This window comes from Ornithorhynchus anatinus, chromosome 7 (assembly GCF_004115215.2).
Source record: "Ornithorhynchus anatinus isolate Pmale09 chromosome 7, mOrnAna1.pri.v4, whole genome shotgun sequence".
NCBI lineage: Eukaryota > Metazoa > Chordata > Mammalia > Monotremata > Ornithorhynchidae > Ornithorhynchus > Ornithorhynchus anatinus.
The window spans coordinates 30,360,833-30,370,824 of NC_041734.1; the positions used below are offsets into that span (position 1 = coordinate 30,360,833).

The window sequence follows — 9,992 nt, forward strand, 5'->3', positions numbered from 1 at the left end:
GTCATCTACCTTCTCTGTACCTCAGTTGCCTCATCTGTAAAATGGGGTTTAAGACTGTGAGCCCCATGTAGGATGTAGAATGTGGCCAATATGATATTTGCCCTAATCTTAACCCCACAGCACTTATGTACATATCTTTAAATTATAGATTACTAATTTATTCATATTAATGTCTGTCTCCCCCTCTAGACTATAAGCTCATTATGGGCAGGGAACATGACGGCTAATTCTCTCGTAATCTTCCAAGCACTTAGTACAGTGCTCTGCACACAGTAAGTGCTTAATAAATACCACTGATTGACTGATTAGCTTGTATCTACCTCAGTGTCAAGTAGAATGTCTGTCATATAGTAAGTGGAGTCGTCTACAATCGCTGCTTAGAATTCCTTAACTCCCATTCTGTCCTGGACCCCCTCCAATCTGGCTTCCGTCCCCTCCACTCTACCGAGACTGCTCTCTCTAAGGTCACCCATGACCTCCTTCTTGCCAAATCCAATGGCTCCTACTCCATTCTAATCCTCCTTGACCTCTCTGCTGCCTTTGACACTGTCAACAAACCCCTCCTCCTCGATACCTTATCTCACCTTGGCTTCACGGACTCCGTCCTCTCCTGGCTCTCCTCTTACCTCTCTGGCCAGTCATTCTCGGTCTCCTTCGCTGACGTCTCCTCCCCCTCCCATCCTTTAACTGTTGGAGTTCCTCAAGGATCAGTTCTTGGCCCTCTTCTGTTCTCCATTTAAACTCACTCCCTTGGTGAACTCATTCGCTCTCACGGCTTTGACTACCATCTCTACGCAGAAGACACACAGATCTACACCTCCGCCCCTGTCCTCTCCCCCTCCCTTCAGGCTCGCATCTCCTCCTGCCTCCAGGATTTCTCCACCTGGATGTTGGCCTGCCACCTAAAACTCAACATGAGCAAGACTGAGCTCCTCATCTTCCCTCCCAAACCCAGTCCTCTGCCAGACTTCCCTATCACCGTGGATGGCACGACCATCCTTCCCGTCTCTCAGGCCCGCAATCTCGGTGTCATCCTTGACTCGTCTCTCTCGTTCACCCCACACATCCTATCCGTTACCAAGACCTGCCGGTTTCACCTCTACAATATCGCCAAGATCCGCCCTTTCCTCTCCACCCAAACGGCTACCTTACTGCTACAGGCCCTCGTTATATCCCGGCTAGACTACTGTGTCAGCCTTCTCTCTGATCTCTCTTCCTCCTCTCTCGCCCCGCTCCAGTCTATTCTTCACTCCGCTGCCCGGCTCATCTTCCTGCAGAAACGATCTGGGCATGTCACTCCCCTTCTTAAACAACTCCAGTGGTTGCCTATCAACCTCCGCTCCAAACAAAAACTCCTCACTCTAGGCTTCAAGGCTCTACATCACCTTGCCCCTTCCTACCTCTCCTCCCTTCTCTCTTTCTACCGCCCACCCCGCATGCTCCACTCCTCTGCCGTCCACCTCCTCGCCGTCCCTCGGTCTCGCCTATCCCGCGGTCGACCCCTGGGCCACGTCTTCCCGCGGTCCTGGAACGCCCTTCCTCCTCACCTCCGCCAAACTAATTCTCTTCCCCTGTTCAAAACCCTACTTAAAACTCACCTCCTCCAAGAGGCCTTCCCAGACTGAGCTCCCCTTCTCCCTCTACTCCCTCTACCACCCCCCTTCACCTCTCTGCAGCTTAACCCTCTTTCCCCCCATTTCCCTCTGCTCCTCCCCCTCTCCCTTGCCATCCCCTCAGCACTGTACTCGTCTGCTCAACTGTATATATTTTCATTGCCCTATTTATTTTGTTAATGAAATGTACATCGCCATGATTCTATTTAGTTGCCATTGTTTTTACGAGATGTTCTTCCCCTTGACTCTATTTATTGTCATTGTTCTTGTCTGTCCATCTCTCCCGATTAGACTGTAAGCCCGTCAAACAGCAGGGACTGTCTCTATCTGTTGCCAACTTGTTCATTCCAAGCACTTAGTACAGTGCTCTGCACATAGTAAGCGCTCAATAAATACTATTGAATGAATGAATAAAAAATGAGCTGGGTCTTCCTTTGTCTTTTCATCAAATTCTCTCCCTGCTTATTTGAGTGTGGCCTTTCAGTCTAGGGTTCCTTAATTAATGGATCAAACTTAATGAGCCCTTACTGTGTGCAGAAGTGGGGAGAGTACAATATAACAGAGTGGTGGATACATTCCCTGCCCACTACAAGCTTCGTCTGGAGGATGAGCCTACAGTCCACTACAGTCTTAATGATCTGAATGTCAACTTGATAGCTGTCAGACAGCACTCCATTTTATTATAAGCTCCTCAGGGGCAGGACCAGGTCTTCTACTTTAATTGTTCCAAAGCTCCCAGTGTAGTACCCTGTACACAGTATATACTCATGCATGATGGCCCTGTAAACTTGAAAAGACTGCATGCTGCTGGAGAAGTGCTTACTAAGGTCATGGGTTCTAATCCTAGCTCTGGCACTTGTCTATTGTGTGACCTTGAGCAAGCCACTTCACTTCTCTGGGCCTCAGTTAACTCATTTAGAAAATTGGGATTGAGACTGTGAGCCCCACATGGGACAGGAACTGTGTCCAACCCCATTTGCTTGTAACCAACCCAGCATTTAGAATAGTGATTGGCACACAGTAAGTGCTTAACAAATAGCATCATCATCTTTATTATTATTACTATTAATACACATCAAGTAGGACAGTTTCTGATGATTGGCAGAGAGAAGGCTAGCTCAAAGATCAGACTTTTTTTTCCACAGTCAACACACAGCCTTGCCAAACTTCTTTCCAGGTCCATGCCTCACTTCCAGCTCCTGAAACTACCCCTCACTCCAGGTATGCTCTCTCCTTTCCTCTTATGTGCTCTCCTTGGAAACAGGGACAGAAGAGGATAGAATGCAAGCAGTGAGGGGGACTGGAGACTGAGAAGCAGCATGGCCTAGTGGACAGAGTGAGGGTCTGGGAGTCAGAAGAACCTGGGTTCTAATCTGGGTTCCGCCACTTGTCTGTTGTGTGATCTTGGGAAAGTCACTTAACTTCTCTGTGCCTCAGTTCCTCATCTGTAAAGTGGGGATTAAGATTGGGCTCTATGTGGGACAGGGATTGTATTCAACCTGATTATCTTACATCTACCCCAGCACTTAAAACCGTGCTGGGCATGGAATGTGCCTGTTATATTGTTACACTGTGCTCTCCCAAGCATTTAGTACAAACCTCAGCATACAGTAAGCATACAGCATACAGTATACAATAAATATGATTGACTGACTGACTGGCACATAGTAAGCACTTAGCAAATACCATAAAAAAGAGGGCTGGGCCCCAGGGACAGGCCTGACTCTTATAGTGGCTCCTGCTCCATGCACTTCCCATTCTCAGGTCTGCTACAGAAATGAGGTGGAAATGGGGCCTGAAGGCCCCTTCTCTTACCCTCAGTAAAGGCCTCAGGCTTGTGAAATTTAGGGAAAATGAGCCAGTGTGATCTCAGCTCCTTGTCTGAGCCAATCCCAGCCAACAGAAGGTTGCATGGGGCCTTAGTATTTACTTAGTATTTAGTCCAGGTGTCCACCAATTACAGGGTATGCCATCGATAATGCAAGGGCCTGATTGTAGATGCTTCCCATTCTCATTGAAGGTGTAGGTTCCTTGTGGGCTAGGGTCAGAGTTCATACTTTCCCAAGGGCTGCAGTGAACCCAGCAGGAGATCAATAAATGTCGTTATTACTACCTACTACTCCAGCCTAATCTCTGATGGAATTGGAGAAAGGTTGGGAAGATGGGGGAGGAGGCGGAGGGCAAAGGGGAGAGGAAATGTCTCTCCAATACATCCAACACTACCTTGTCTTGTGTCTCAGTCACGTTGTGATATTAGAAGGGGAAGGACACCACTGGGAGGAAGATTAGTAGGAAACAAAGATAGGACACCACCACCAAGACTCATCAAAGTGAGATGCACAAAGAAGACGAGGGTTGTTGTTTCTCGTGTCCTGTTTTCATTTTCCTCTCATGGGGATCAGAGAGAAACTGGGAAAACTCCTATTTCATACTCTATAGTTATTATTTTTAGGTATGTAAAGCACGCAGATTTCAGCTCGCATAAACACCTTGTTAAATTTGGCATATCACTTCCTGTGATGGCAGGTGAGCCAGACAGATTGGCGCCGAGTGAAGACCTAAATATTAACACACACACAGATGTCTGGGTGAGATGGCTTCTTAAGAGCAAAAGGCAGTGGAACTATAATTCGTAGCAAAGAGCCATTACGCAGAAGAAGCTCGATGTAATGGTCAACTTGCATAGTATAAAGGCTGGGGGGAAACACCTGTTGCTGCAGCTCGCTGTTACCCAAAAGGATGACTGAGTCAGCCCAGCCAGAGGGGACCTTCCGACGTGGATGCCCACACTGGTCTCAGCCCATACTCAGCTGCTCACTGCCCTCTGAAGGGAGGGTGGAGACAGCCCAGGCAGAGGGACCTCTTTGCCAGGGGACAATGTGCCAGTCCAGCCCATCGAGGACCTGCACACCAAATGGAACTGATCATCCTGCGGTAGGAAATTCTCCAGGCCCCTGGGTTGAGGGCTTAAATAGTGTCAGGGATCTCATCGCCCTGGGTTGAGGGCTTAAATAGTGTCAGGGAACTCATCGCCCCAGGGTTGAGGGCTTAAACAAAAGCAGGATCCTTTATTCGGTGTTTTTTTTATGTACACTAATAAATGTTTTCTTACTGTAATACTGAATAACAAGGTTGATTCCACTGAAAAAGCTGAGTGACGAACTTCCCCACCCCCACCCCTGCCAATTGACTCTACTGGGACATAACAGTAAGGCAACCTGATATGGTGCTCTTTTCACTGCATGATTAATTTGAAAATCCAAATATTAATTCTATTGAAATGATTTTGTATTTACATTAAACACAACAGAATAAAAGAGATTAATTTACTTTTCAGGATAGGAATTTTCTATATCTTTACATTAGGAAATCTAATTTTATGATTTAACAATGAATATAATATAAAGCATGGCACAGCACATCAAATCTGAAAAAAAAACCCAAATTCCAAACTTCACCCAATAAAATGATAGTGTACCATGATTTCTTTCCAGCTCCTTAATTCATCTATTCTTATTTCAGCATTTATGTAGTAGAACTAAATTTGAAATTTTGTCTTCAGATACAAACATAAAATTTCCCCTTAATGACAGGAAAGAAGAAGATAAACTTGTAAACATGGCAAAAGATAGTAATCACTGAAATTCAAAAATCAAAATAGGAGTCTCTGAAATTACTCATTCAGCACTAGCAGTGATTAAAAAGTAACCCAAGTGGTTTTGCCTGACACACTCAACTGAGGGATATGAACATGATATTTGACTTCATGTAGCACTATTCAAGACCCCTTTAATGGTGAATATCATCAGCTAGCAAATAGAAGCAAGGGGTAGGGCAAATTAAACTTTCAAAAGACAAAAAGCCAAATTTGTTTAAGCTTGTAATCATAAGCTTCACCTTTCACTAGTTCTTTATAACTATTTTACACATACCCAATTCATTAGCACTTGTGAGCTTTAAAATATTATATAAACTTGAAAATAAAGAAGTGTCAAATATTCACCAGGTTGGATTAACTAAGTTTTATTTCTTGCACTTGTTTGTTTTTTTGTTGTTGTTTTACCTTGAAAGGACCTCAAATGACCAATCATCTTGAACTGACAAAACATTCTAGACTGTGAGTCTGTTGTTGGGTAGGGATTGTCTCTATGATAAATTGGTATTTGTTAAGCGCTTACTATGTGCAAAGCACTGTTCTAAGCGCTGGGGTAGATACAGGGTCATCGGGTTGACCCACGTGAGGCTCACAGTGAATCCCATTTTACAGATGAGGTAACTGAGGCACAGAGAAGTTGAGTGACTTGCCCACAGTCACACAGCTGACAAGTGGCAGAGCCGGGATTCAAACCCATGACATCTGACTCCCAAGCCCAGGCTCCTTCCACTGAGCCACGCTGCTTCTCTATCTTTGAGTACTTTCCAAGCACTTAGTACAGTGCTCTGCACACAGTAAGTGTTCAATAAATATGAATGAATGAATGGATGAATGTTAAATTTTCATTTTCTAATAGATTTCAGTTGTTAGCATAGCTAGAAGGTAAGAAAGAGAAATATGTTAATTCTCACTTAAAATGTTTTAACTCTTTCTGGGTAATATAAAACTAGTGGTGATAAACTGTTTGTGCCTCAAAGGAAACCTCTGCCAAACTGAAAAATACACACATATTCTTCCCATTTCTTCATGGGACCACCAGTTATCCAATTTGAAATTGGTGCCTAGAAACTAGTACTTTTAGCTACACTTTAGTATTCCATGGCTAGGAAATGTACTTGTGGAGACATGGGGGATAAAGATGAAATCACTTCATGATTATCAACAAAAACACATTTGCTATAAAGCTCACAATATGCAGAGCACTGAATTAGAAATCAAAGTTTTATAAAAATAATCCAACACATATTGAAATACGGACTGGAGAAATAAGAGAATAGATGTGGAGAGGTCGGTGACAAGGATGAGGAGGTAGCTGACAACTGTTTGGATCGGTATGGTGGTTGTTTAGAAAGGGAAAGGGTGGATTCTGGAGTCACTGTGAAAGAAGAAATGACAGGATCTGGTGACAGACTGAATGTAGGGGTTAAAAGAGAGCAGGAAGTCAAGGATAATGCCAAGGTTGCAAGCTTGAGCAAAGAGGAGGATAAAGGTACTGTCAAAAATACAAGAGAAGTACTATATTCCACAAAGCAGCATTTCCCTGGTGGATAGACCATAGGGCTCAGAGTCAGAAGGAGCTGAGTTCTAATACTGCCTCCACCACTTGTCTGTTGTATGACCTTGAACATGTCATTTAACTTCTCTGCACCTCAGTTACCTCATCTGTAAAGTGGGGATTAAGACTGTAAACCCTATGTGGGACAGGGACTGTGTCCAACATGATAAACTTATATCTACCCAAGTACTTAGTACAATGCCTGGAACATAGTAATTAACAAATAACATAAAAAAGTAAACATCACAGCCTCTAACCTCAAGGATTTTATAATATAATGGCACTTCATCCCACGTGCCTCTTGATATGCTTAATCAATCAATAGTAAATCACTTAATCCATAGTAATTATTGAGCTCTTACTCTGTGCCAAGCACTATTCTAGGCCCTTAGAATACAATAGAATTAGCAGGCATGATCCCTGCCCTCAAAGAGGTTAAACTATAAGTTGTTGCCAGTGAGAAGGGTTCAGTTTTTTTTACTAATCAGTTTGGGTTGGGAGGAAGGCCTGATGATATGGGATAAATATTAGTTATGCTCTATAGCTAAATCATCCCTAATTTTCTTCAGACATTTCCTGTGTGGTAAAACCTAAGCAGAAATGATGGAAAAAATGATGATCAAAATCAACTTTTACAGGGTAGACAAATTCACTGACAGTCTCTACAACAGTAATGCTCTGAAAATTCATAAGCCTGATTACGATCATTATATTAATAAAATCCTTTTCAATAGAACAGAAAATGGCAACTTCAATAGGGCATTAGTGAGCTGCTTAGTTTGATGAAGATGTTTGACACTCTACTTTTTATTATCAGAGCCATGCTATAATCATCTGTAAATTACCAACTGTTGAGTTTTATTGCTTAATTAGGAGGTTTCATGTAAATATAGGTTGTCAATAACCAGAGTCATCTGAATAAATTTCTCTGCAAATCCACATTAAATGATGTGTGTGACACAACATCTGAGAGTTATGTGAATTCTGTAATTATTTTATAAAGTAATATGCCCACTTGAACATAGTAGTCATGACTGAATGAAAAGAACAGGTACATTTTCCAAATGATTTTTTAATTAAAAAATTGTTTTCACTAAAATCTACAAGGAAGAAAATCTATCAATTGGGCACCAATTTTAAGTAATGGTAGTATTAGTAGTAGTAGGAGCAGCCCAGGTGTAGTCATTGTAATAATAATAGCAATGATTGTAGCAATAGTAGTTATATTGTCTTATAAATCAATCCTGGTATTTCTTGAGTTCTGACAGTGTGCAGAATACTGTACAAAGCACTTGGCAAAATACAGTACATCAGAGTTGTAGTCACAATCCCTATCTATAAGGAGCTCACAGTCTAGAGGGGAAGGCAGACATTAAAATATATTACGGAGGGAGGAGATAGTTTGAGGATATTTATATAGATGTTGTGGGGCTGGGTTGAGCCCTATACTAAGTTCTGGGATTGATACAAGATAATCAGGTAAGACATAATCCCTATCCCACATGAGGTAGACAGCCTAAGTAGGAAAATGAACAGGCAGTGAATGTCCACTTTACAGGTGAAACTGAAGCCCAGAGAAGTTAAGCGATTTGCCCAAGGTCACTTGACAGGGAAGTGTAGAACTGGGATCAAAATCCATGTCCTCTGACTTCCAGGCATGTGATCTTTCCACTAGGTTTCATAGTTTTTGTAGCACTACTGCTCCAGTGAAATTTATAACAAAAAAAGGAAAGAACATCTAGCTAAAGAGTGTGCTTTGAGATCTTTGAGCACAAGGTCCTGGAACAATAAGTGGTTGGGAGAGTACAACAGAGTTAGAAGACAAGATTTTTGCCCTCAAGCAGCTTCTAAACTAGCTGGAGAGCCAAATGAAACTCTTTGAAGACTCGAGAAATCACCACCTTGTGAGGATGTAGTTCTTGTACCAACATCTGAGACAGTCACCAATTCGGCTGGAGTTCATGTGAATGCTTCTCAGTCTGAAGGTATTCCTGTCACTTTTGACAAGCAAGGAGGGCATGAATGTGTTTCTCATATGTCAGGCTTTTCTTCAACGTAAAACAACCCAAAGAAATGTCCCAATCACTAATGTCTTCAAGAACAAAAGTGATAAAAAGACAACTTGTGAAAAAACTTAGGCATTTCACTTATCTCTCTATTTCTGGAAAAATCCTAGTTAGAGTCTGGAAATGACTCCTGAAGAACATTATTAACTGTGCCCTTACAAAGTGACTTTAGCAGCACTTATGAAGGGTAGAGGGGAAAAGAGAAGAAATAAGATAAATGGTTTAGTCAGGACAGTAGTAGGGTATTATTGAAGCTCACTATTTGAATTTGAGCCTTTCTTTTGTAGTTTAACTATGTGTCAGCTGGTTTCCTTTGCTCCTCAAAGCAAAACTCTTAACTGTCTCACCCGTTCAACTCATCTATTTATTCACACTATTCTAACTGGCACTTCCTCTCTCATTTCAGCTGTGACATCACAGTCACAGTCCCTTCTAACTTCAAAGATCTTCTAAAAAACCACCTTCACTATCGAACAATTCCCTCCACCTCTCCATTATGACGTTCCCTAAGACATCTCAATTACCTATGAATCCTTGTTAGTTTATGAATTCTCTGGCTATTTTTTACTTTAATCTAGTAGCATGTTCATCTTTAATGGTATCTATTGAGTGCTTACGGTTTACAGAGCACTGTACTATGTGCTTACTGAATTAAGCATGATCTTTTAACTGGTACACATTTATTGATTTATGTCTCCTTGTCATCCCGATTAGATGCTAGCTGAAGAACAGAAACCAGGTTTCCTGCTTTTGGAAGTTTCCTATGCTCCTAATACACATCCCTCGACACAGTCGGTGTTCAATAAATGAATACAGATGAATGGAGTAATAAATGAGTCATGTTGGGGTTGGCAACTGATAGATGAAGCTTGATTAAATCGATAAATAAGAACCGACTAAAAGAACTGGGAGGACCTAAGATCTGGGAAAACTGTGGGAGATCGGTCCATGATATTGATTACTGGGAGACAGTCAATAATATTTACTAAGCACTTACTGTGTGCAAAGCACTGTACTAAGTGCTTGGGAGAGTAAAATTGATAAAATACCACAGGCACATTGCCTGCCCATAACGAGCTTACCAACTAGATGGAGAGACAGAC

General features: G+C 42.2%; 1 protein-coding gene across 5 annotated transcripts in view; it reads right to left on the reverse strand.

Annotated features, from left to right (window-relative positions):
• SPAG16 (sperm associated antigen 16) overlaps positions 1-9,992 on the reverse strand; it is a 772,121-nt gene that overhangs the window by 569,670 nt on the left and 192,459 nt on the right. The window lies entirely within an intron of this gene.